The 10,908-nt window shown below is 41.1% G+C and overlaps 1 protein-coding gene across 4 annotated transcripts in view; it reads right to left on the bottom strand.

Moving 5' to 3' along the window:
* Positions 1-2,294: 2,294 nt before the first annotated feature.
* The window catches only part of LOC135097979 (uncharacterized), a 31,042-nt gene continuing 22,428 nt past the window's right edge, over positions 2,295-10,908 (bottom strand). For 3 of the 4 annotated variants that reach the window (XM_064000145.1, XM_064000143.1, XM_064000144.1), the window contains one exon: positions 2,295-10,285. The gene's annotated coding sequence lies outside the window, so the exon portion shown is untranslated. The remainder of the gene's footprint in view (positions 10,286-10,908) is intronic. The other variant, XM_064000146.1, reaches the window with a different exon arrangement.

Raw genomic sequence — 10,908 nt, 5'->3', positions numbered from 1 at the left:
GTTGCAAGATGTTCCTAATTCAAGATGGGTGAAGAAAGCTGTGGAACAGAGATTGAAAGATCAGTGGCTTGTAACTTGGCATCATAATTTTGAAACAAAATCATTAAGTAGTAATTACAGGGTGTTTAAGACAGATTTTGGCAGAGAACAATATTTAGAAAAGTTAACAAAGGGTGACAGATTATTAGTGACTAAATTTAAAACTTGTAATAATGGACTTCCTGTAAATGTTGGTAGGTATCAAGGTATCAGTAGGGAAGATAGGGTATATAACAAGTGTAATGCTGAGGTAGTAGGAGAAGAATTTCATGTTCTTTTAGAATGTACGGATGTGGAAATTGTTAGGTTACATAATATGTATATAGCAAATTATTACATAAATAGATCAACACAATTCAAATATGTTTTGTTCATGCAAAGTACAAGTTCAGGTGTGATGAAGAAATTATCTTTGTTTTTGAGGATGGTGCTACACATGTTTAGGTAAATAGTGTGCAAAACAGCCCAATAGTTTTTCTAATTTCTTAAGGAGCAATCTGCACTTGTAACATGGTGTACAGTATGTTATTAGCATCATTGCAATCGTAGTATAAGTATTGATGTATCCTTTAAGTGCTATAATGTTAGGTATTGGGATTTAGGTATTGGGGTTTTCAATAACTTTTTTAATGAGAATAGTTATTATTATTATTATTATTATTATTACTTCATAAGTTAACATAACATACTCATAAATTCATTTGGAAGATCTTGTTCTTTCATATGAAGTTTTTTTTACTTCCTAAAGATTTTACATACCCATTTTTCTATATTCCCATCACATGTCTTTCAGTAATTTAAGGTTTTGACAAAGGAACATTTGTTAAGGAGAGTTATAAGGTCAAATATAAAGATGATCATGTCTTCACTTGAGTTTTATTGCATTTCATTCCCTCAAAGGGTTTTAAATTTGTCAATCATCAATGTCAATCCTTTACAGGGATGTCTGGTGTTGCATTGTTAGAATCTGGAGGTGTGGATCCTCACTCCTTGATCAAGCAGCAGCAGTGGCAGCAGTCATTGCTGCCCAGAGGAGGAAGCATCAGGATGCATCTAAGAGTGCTCGTTGGCTGCCGGAGGCGATATGTCACTGATTCAACGTAACACACAAGGCAGCCAATCACAGGAAGGTTTTGTGTTATCACCAAGAATGCCATGAGACATTGTTTACAAACTGTTATGTGCCCACAGCCACCAATCATAGTATTCCAGTCATGGCCAGCAAACCTCCTAAGAAAATAAGACCTTGGTTCACTGACACCGAGACCTTAGCCTTGGTGGAGGAGGTGTAAAATCAGGCTGCAGTGATTCTGGAAAGGCTGGACAATAGAATCACCACAGAAAAGAACAAGACTTGGGAGGAGGTGGCTGCACGTGTGAACGCAGTCAGCCGAGTGGGTAGCTCTGAGGAAGTTTAAGGACCTACGGAGCCACGTGAAGAGCAAGGCTGCTGCAGAACATCATCATGCTACAGGCACTAGTGAGTTCATCAGCTTTGCCTATCACACTCTTGTTAGCATAGTTGCGAACCTAGCATGGTGTGGTTGACACATCAGGGGCCTAGAGAGCTATAGGGATGGAATTGCTGTGATATAACCAAACAGGTGTGAGTGCTCCTGCCAGTGAGTGAAGTTATGGCTTATGGTTCCAGGCCACACAGTAGGGAATTCTTTCACTCTTTCACCAGTCTCAACATGGCTTTTCTTACTTTTCTCATCAGATAGAGATTGTCATTGAGTAATTTAAACCCATATTTACCCACTGCAAATTATTTATAATGCTGATGGCAATTTTTAAACATCTATTTTTGGGAGGCAAGTTAGTTTAGGTTTGTTTGGTTAGGTTATGTTATTTCGCTCTGTTACATTACATAGGTTAGTTTGGTTAACTTGGTTGGATTAGGTGGTGGTGTATGACAGCTGGCTGGTGGCCACAGTGAGTGGCTGCTTATTTGTGAGGGCCAATCTACCTTTTTTTTGTACATATCAGTCTGTTTTGTATTAACTGCTTTTGTTTACTGCAAATAATTAGTTTCTGAGGGGATGGTGGTCAGGGAGTAAAAAGTAATGGCTCATGATTTCCATAAAAAACAAGAACCATATTGATTCAAAACAGGCAAAAAAATACGAGAAATAAATAGTTTCATCCACATTAGAAAACTGGAGAGAGTAAAAATTTGCCCACTAGCAGCATATTTGCATATTATTTTATCTTGACCAAACTGTAAACTGCATATGGAATTTAGTTAACTAATGTTTTGGACACTGCTTTAAGTAATATGACCAAATTCCCTAAATGACTTTGTTGCATAATGGGAGATAAAAATTGTTTCTTTCTGCTCACCCTTTGGGACCCAAACTTCTAGAAAAAAATATTATTTTAAATATGTTCTACACTGTTGAGGTTAAATAAATGTTCTACATTGTTGAGGAAGAGTTAGGTTAGGGTAGGTTGTTAGGTTGGTCAGGTAGGTTGGACTGATGGTAGCAATGCTTAAAACCCCTCCAAAGTTTGCTGTTGTGTACATGTTGTAATTTAAGGTTGATGCTGTGTAAAATTTACCCAGATAGTTGATAACCATAACCAAGAACCTGCTAAGCACTGGATTATAGATAGCAGTGTGTACAGTAAGTACCTGTGGCAGTCAGGTCTGAGATGGTGACCACTGCAGTGATTAAAATCTTCAAGATGAGCACTTACGCATTCAAGTATTGCAACAGGTGGACTTAGCTCCATGCAGGTGAAGGACCTCCAGAGGACACCACCTACACTGTTGTCCTACGGATGCTGTCACTAACAGCATTTGCAGAACTGCCAGTCCCTGACAGGGAGGGAAAGGTGGTGGGAGGGAGGGTGTCTATGTGCTCTTGAATCTTCTGAGTTTTCCACCATCTGGCTACAGAGTCACTCTCTAAATTTATCTGTACTGTATACCTCTCACGTAATTCCTCTGACTATAAGAAATTTTTTGACTACTTAGCTTCCAAAGTGGAGCACATTCTGTCTCTCTTCCCTTTTGCAGAGATCTCCATTCTTGGAGACTTCAATGTTCACCACCAGCTTTGACTTTCCTCTCCCTTCACTGACCATCCTGGTGAACTAGCCTTCAACTTTGCTATCCTCCACAACCTAGAGCAATTGGTACAACACCCTACTTGTGTTCCTTACCATCTTGGAGATATGCCTAACATTCTTGACCTTTTCCTAACCTCTAATCCTTCTGCTTATGCTGTCACCCTCTCTTCTCCGTTGGAGTCCTCCAATCACAATCTCATATCTGTATCTTGTTCTATTGCTCCAGTCTCTCCTCAGGATACCCATAAGTGTAGGTGCCTCTGGCATTTTGTCTCGGCTAGTTGGGGGGACCTAAGGAGGTATTTTGTTGATTTTCCTTGGAATGACCACTGCTTCCTTGTCAGAGACCTGTGTCTGTGTGCTGATTGCATAACAGAGGTGATAGTGTCTGGTATGGAGGCGTACGTTCCTCACTGTTTTTCTTGACCTAAACCTTCCAAACCTTGGTTTAACACAGCTTGTTCTTGTGCAATACATGATAGAGAGGTGGCCCACAAAAATTACTCGAGCCTTCCATCACCAAAATTTTGTGTGCTTTATATTTCTGCTAAAAACCATGCCAAGTGTATTCTCTGACTAGCCAAAAACTTCTTCATTGATAGAAAGTGTCAGTCTTTCAAGATCTAACTCCCCTCGTGACTTCTCGCATCTAATCAAAGATATCTCCAATAACTTTTCTTCTTTTTTACCTCCTTTATTTCAGCCAGATGGCACTACTATCACATCCATCTCTAAAGCTGAACTCTTCACCTTTGTTAAAAGCACTACTGTAGGCCTTGTTCCTTCCTCTCTTCCACCCTCTGACTACTTCATGCCTTCACTGGCATAACCCTCACAAGGCTTATGGACCTTATACGAGTCCCTCCTATTGTTCTCTGAAACTGCACCTCTGTGCTTGCTCTTGTTTAGTCAAACTCTTTCAACTCTGTCTGTCAACATCTACCTTCCTTCTTGTTGGAAGTTTGCCTACATTCCTAAAAAGGGTGACCATTCTAATCCCTCAAACTACCATCCTATTGCTTTAATTTCCTGCCTGTCTAAAGTTTTTGAATCTATCCTCAACAGGAAGATTCTTAAACATTCATCACTTCACAACCTTCTATCTGATCACCAGTATGGGTTCTGTCAAGGCTGCTATACTGGTGATACTTTGGCTTTCCTTACTGAGTCTTGGTCATCCTCTTTTAGAGATTTTGGTGAAACTTTTGTTGTTGCCTTGGACATATCGAAAGCTTTTGATAGAGTCTGGCACAAAGCTTTGATTTCCAAACTACCCTCCTATGGCTTCTATTCTTCTCTCTGTAACTTCATCTCAAGTTTCCTTTCTGACCATTCTATTGCTGCTGTGGTAGATGGTCACTGTTCTTCTAAATCTATTAGTAATGGTGTTCCTCATGGTTCTGTCCTGTCACCCACTCTCTTCCTATTATTCATCTATAATCTTCTAAACCAAACTTCTTGTCCTATCCACTCCTAAGCTGATGATACCACCCTGCACTTTTCCATGTCTCTAGACATCCAACCCTTCAGTTCACACAGGGAAGCCACAGAGCGCCTGACTTCTAATATCTCCAAAATTTCTGATTGGGGCAGAACAAACTTGGTATTGTTCAGTAACTCAAAAACTTAATTCCTCCATCTATCAATTTAAAACAACCTTCCAGACAACTATCCCCTCTTCTTCAGTGACACTCAACTGTCCCTCTCTTCTACACTGAACATCCTGTCTTTTAGTTACAATCTAAACTGAAAACTTCACATCTCATCTCTAGCTAAAACAGCTATGAAGTTAGGTGTTCTGAGACATCACTAGTTTTCTCACCCTTCCAGCTGCTAACTCTGTACTGGGGCCTTATCCATCCATGTATGGAGTATGCTTCACATGACTAAGGTGGTTCCACTCATACTGCTCTTCTAGACAGGGTGGAATCAAAAGCTTTTCATCTCATCAACTCCTCTCCTCTAACTGACTGTCTTCAGCCTCTTTTCTCATTGCCACAGTGTTACATCTCTAGCTGTCTTCTACCACTATTTTCATGCTAACTGCTTTTCTGGTCTTGCCAACTGCATGCCTTCCCCTCCTCCCACGGCCTCACTGCACAAAACTTTCTTCTTTCTCTCTCTCCTATTCTGTCCATCTCTCTAATGCAGGAGTTAACCAGTATTCTCAATCATTCATCACTTTCTTTGGTAAAATCTGGAACTCCCTTCCTGCTTCTGTATTTCCACCTTCCTGTGACTTGAATTCCTTCAAGAGGGAGGTTTTAACATGCTTGTGCTTCAATTTTTTGACTACTACTTCGGATCTTGTTCAGGGATTGGCATTTCAGTTTGTTTGTTTTTGTTTTTTTGGCATCTCAGTTTGTTTTTTTTTTTTTTTTATCATTATTTTTTTTCCGTGGTGTCCCTCCTACATAAAAAAAAAAAAAGCCCTCCCTGTATTTCTTTTTTTCCCACTTTCCAGGAGAGTCTGGCCCTCTGTGAGGACCATAGCCATCCACCCACCAGCAGTGGTGTTACAGTCATCCAGCCCTCATCTGCTGGTGTTGCTGGGGCCTCTGGATTCATTGGTGCTGTGGGTGCATTATGTGAAGTTTTAGCAGTGGGCATTAGTTTCTGAACTCATGCATCTTACAGATGACATCACCCATTGGTGAATAACTGTTGCCACTCATTCATGTTAACATGTATTCAGTTTTGTTCTCCTGTACATACCTATGAACATTGTATGTACATTTAGCATATGAGCCATACTTTTCAATGGTTTGTATTACAGTTGATTAATATGGTAATTAAATGCCTTATTTGTGCAGTACATTATTAGTGGACAATTTGTTTAACCCTCATTTGTATGGTGTTACTTCAGCTGCCCAGCAAAACTGCAGCAGAAGGCTACTTTGGCTTATTTTTTGAGGAATACATCTCTCAGGTATTTAAAATACTGATTCCAAAAGTGTATCTTGACACCACCTTGGGTATAGTGGAAAGGTCCAAGGAGCAAATGAGGAAAAAGGACACAGCAGGATAGCAAGACATGTAACTTGACACACCATCAATCATCACCGTCTGCTATGTGTAGTGCTACTTCATTTCAAATACTAAAAGATGAAGCAAAATCTGCCATTTAGTACTGCTAATTAACAGCTTCTATAAATATTTCCTGTGTTTTTATGTATTGGAGGAAGAGACACTGAATAGTGGGTAAAATAGTAATTCAGTCTTTGAGATGTGTGAAATGTGGCAAACATGATCCCGTAGGAGTGCCTCAATGTAATTCAGTCTTTGAGACGTGTGAAATGTGGCAAACATGATCCCGTAGGAGTGCCTCAATGTAATTCAGTCTTTGAGACGTGTGAAATGTGGCAAACATGATCCCGTAGGAGTGCCTCAATGTAATTCAGTCTTTGAGACGTGTGAAATGTGGCAAATATGATCCCGTAGCAGTGCCTCAATGTAAACAGTTTTCAAGTGGTTTGGTGGCAAGGCTGGCTCTCTCAACAATCCCCAAGGCCATCACTGCTGCACACCTGTATCTTCCTAGCAGAAAGATATCTAAGTGTTATGGTCACCTTCATTTCAGAGGTAAGTGGGTTGCTCCTTTCTGCGTCACTCTATAAGGCTTCTCTTACTAGATCGGTGACAGAGAGAATACCTGCATGATCTACACAGTATCTTTTGATGAGTTCTGTGTCATAAATTCATACAATATATCCTATCTGGGTAAATAATTCCTAAGCTGGGGTGGTTGTGGGTGGCCATCTTGGTAGCAGGAGCATCTGTCATAAGCTGCTAAGACAGGGTGGACTCAGTCTTACCATCCCATGTGGATTTAAGACAAGAATGCTCCATTCTGTCCTAGCTATGACATATTTCATAACTAAGACTTGCTAGGACTGCTTCATAACTCCTAGAATAGAATACAAGAAGAGGTGTAAGGCAAGGACTGTACACATGACTTTTTTTTTTTAAGGCTCACTGGCCAAGGGAAACAAGAGGAAAAAAGATCCCACTGAGGGGTCAGTCCTGAAAGAGATGTCAAGAGAATCATTGAAATTTGAAGGATAGGTGTCTTAAAACCTCCTGCTTGAAAGAGTTGAAGTCACAGAAAGGAGGAAATACAGAAGCAAGCAGGAAGTTCTAGAATTTACCAGAAAAGCGAATGAATGATTGAGAATACTGGTTAACTCTTGCATTAGAGAGATGGACAGAATAGGGATGAAAGAAAGAAGAAAGTCTTGTGCTGCAAGGTTGCAGGAGGAGGGGCAAGAGGAGGGGAGGCATGCAGTTCGCAAGATTAGAAGAGCAGTTAGCATGAAAACAGCAGTAAAAGATAGCAAGAGATGCAACATTGTGGTGATGAAAAAGAGGCTGAAGACAGTCAGTAAGAGAAAAATTGATAACACAAAAAACTTTTGATTCCACCCTGTCTAAAATAGTGGTATGAGTGGAACCCCCCCCCCCCAGTAATGTGAAGCATACTACATACATAGACAGATAAAGGCCCAGTACAGAGTTAGCAGCTGGAGGGTGAGAAAAACTGGCAGAGATGTCTCAGAATGGCTAGATTCATAGAAGCTGTCCTAGCTAGAGATGAGATGTGAAGTTTCCAGTTTAGATTTTAAGTAAAGGACAGACCGAGGATGTTCAGTGTAGAAGGGGGGGACAGTTGAGTGTCACTGAAGAAGAGGAGATAGTTGTCTGGAAGGCTGTGTTGAGTTGACAGTTGGAGGAATTAAGTTTTTGAGGCATTGAACAATACCAAGTTTGCTCTGCCCCAATCAGAAACATTTTTGAAAAATCAGAAGTCAGATAGTCTCTAGCTTCCCAGTGTGAAATGTTTACTTCCTGAAGGGTTGGATGTCTATGAAAAGATGTCCAAAAGTGCAGGGTGGTATCATCAGCTTAGGAGTGGAGAGGACAAGAAGTTTGATTTAGATCATTGATGGATAATAGGAAAAGAGTGGGTGACAGGACAGAACCCTGGGGAACACCTCTGTTAGTAGATTTAGAACAACAGTGACCCTCTACCACAGGAGCAATAGAACAGTCAGAAAAGAAACTTGGGATGAAGTTACAGAGGATAGAAGCTGTAGGAAGGTAGTTTGGAAATCAAAGCTTTGTGCCAGACTTGATCAAAAGCTTTTGATATGTCTAAGGCAACAGCAAAAGTTTCACCAAAATTCTTTAAAGAGTATGACCAAGATTCAGTAAGGAAAGGGAGAAGATCACCAGCAGAGCAGCCTTGATGGAACCCATACTGGTGATCAGATAGAAGGTTGTGAAGTGATAGACGTTTAAGAATCTTCCTGTTGAGGATAGATTAAAAAAACTTTAGATAGGTAGGAAATTAAAGCAATAGAATGGTAGTTTGCAGGATTAGAATGGTCACTCTTTTTAGGGAACAGGCTGAATGTAGGTAAACTTCCAGCAAGAAGAAAAGGTAGATGTTGACAGACAGAGCTGAAAGACTTTGACTAGGCAAGGTGCAAACATGGAGGTACAGTTTTGAAGAACAAAAGTAAGGACCCCATCAGGTCCATAAGCCTACCGAGGGTTTAGGCCAGTGAGGGCATGGAAAATATCACTGCGAAGGATTTTAATAAGTAGCATGAAGTAATCAGAAGGTTGAAGAGAGGGAGGAACAAGGCCTGAATCATCCAAGGTAGAGTTTTTAGCAAAGATTTGAGCAAATGGTCAGCTTTAGAAATAGATGAGATGGCAGTGATGCCATCAGGTTGAAATGAAGGAGGGAAAGATGAAGAAGCAAAGTTATTAGAGAAGTTTTTTGGCTAGATGCAAGAAGTCATGAAGGGAGTTAGATCTTTAAAGATTTTGATTTTTGAAGAACAGAGTTGGTATGGTTCAGGGCAGAAATATAAAGTGCATGAGATTCTGGTGATGGAAGGCTCAAGTACCTTTTGTGAGCCACCTCTCTATCATGTACAGCACAAGAACAAGCTGTGTTAAACCAAGGTTTGGAAGGTTTAGGTCAAGAAAAAAAGTGAGGAATGTTCGCCTCCATGCCAGACACTATCACCTCTGTTATGTGCTCAGCACATAACAGAGGCAAAATGCCTCTGGCAAAATGCCAGAGCCACTTTCACTTAGGGGGATCCTGAGGAGGGAGTGGAGTGACAGGACAAGATACAGATATGAGATTGTGATCAGAGGAGCCCAATGGAGAAAATAAGGTGACAGCATAAGGATTAGAGGTCAAGAATGTTGGGCGTATCTCCAAGATGGTCAGGAATACAAGTAGGGTGTTGCACCGACTGCTCTTGGTCATGGAGGATATCAAAGTTAATTAAAGGCCAGTTTGCCAGGATGGTCAGTGAAGGGAGAGGAAAGCCAAAGCTGGTGGTGAACACTGAAGACTCCGAGAATGCAGGTCTCTGCAAAAGGGAAGAGAGTCAGAAAGTGCTCTACTTTGGAAGTTAACCAACCAACAACACAATGGGACAAAACTCCAGCCTCAGCAGCATCTTGCACCACCACAACACAACACTCACTGAGAATCACTTATTACTTGTATGAGGCAAGTGTGGACACAACAACAGCAACTTGTGTAAGCAAGCTTGACAAGAACACCATAGTGCACCTCCCTGCATGAAGCTGAGGGGTGTATGCATGGCTGGAAGCCTCAACCTTCATCACCCAGCAGCTGCCACCTCTCTGTGAAGCACCAACAGCCTGATGCAGAACTCAGGACACCAGTTCACACACTCAGCCACAGATCAAAGCAATAAGCCAACTGTGGCTCTGTATTCTCAAACACTTTGGTGTTGTATCTTAATAACACTTAACTGGATGAAGTAGAAGTTATTGGATTTTCATGATTCTAATGATACTTTAAAAAAGGATTTTCCACTAGTGAGAAAAATATCCAGGGGGAACCTGACTAATCATTTCTGTAAACCTTGGAGATTGTTGCAGTGAAAGCCCACTGTGTTTAAGAGTAGTGTTACCAAGCAGGGAAGCCTCAAGTCCAATCAACAATCAGGTCCTGAAGAATACAGCCTCAGTGTTGTGGTCAGCAATGGCAGAGGAGTGAGGGTTGTGATGGGAGGCTTCTACCACTACTGGAAGTGTCAAAGAGCTGTCTTGCTGGCATCCTGAACAATCTTCTCCAGCTCCAGGTCAGCCATCAGCTGCTCCAGAGGCTCCACTCCTGCTGTAAGGGGGAAGCAATAATGTAGGTTACCTGGCAGGGGACTATCATATGACACTGCTTCACTAAGTCTGTAATAATAGTTTTGCCAGCTGAGGAAACAAGAACATGGTAACACGGCCACTGACCGACGCTGTCACTGGTCAGTTCATTGCCTGTCTTGTTTTGAAAAGTGTAGCTAAACTTACATATTTCTACTGAAGCCCTTACTTGACTATAATGTTTCTGAATATACAACTTACAATAATCATGTATTCTACATTATCTGATAGTTTTTGGTAGAAATAAAGCAACTTTTGCTGGGGATTCTAATCTGAACAGCACTGAATGCTTAAATCTAATGCACCTCCTGCCAAGTCAATGGAGTGTAAAATATTTATGTATTTTAATCCTTTTTTTGCATATGGTGGTGGGAGAGCTCCACTGCTCCTGTGGGGGAATGCATGCCATCACACTGCAGCAGCATTTCAGCCAGCCTGTCCTGGCCACACAATGACTACACAGGTCAGTAAACAGGCCAGACGGTGGTGGCTTCAATAAGTGTTATCATTTTGTCAAGTTTTAACCTTGCCACAGTCAGTGTGCTTGGGTGGTGCAGAGCAACAGTTTCTTAGTGGCTGCAGCAT

Source organism: Scylla paramamosain, unplaced genomic scaffold (assembly GCF_035594125.1).
Source record: "Scylla paramamosain isolate STU-SP2022 unplaced genomic scaffold, ASM3559412v1 Contig39, whole genome shotgun sequence".
NCBI classification, from domain to species: Eukaryota; Metazoa; Arthropoda; class Malacostraca; order Decapoda; family Portunidae; genus Scylla; species Scylla paramamosain.
This window is presented reverse-complemented; position numbering and strand designations above follow the sequence as displayed.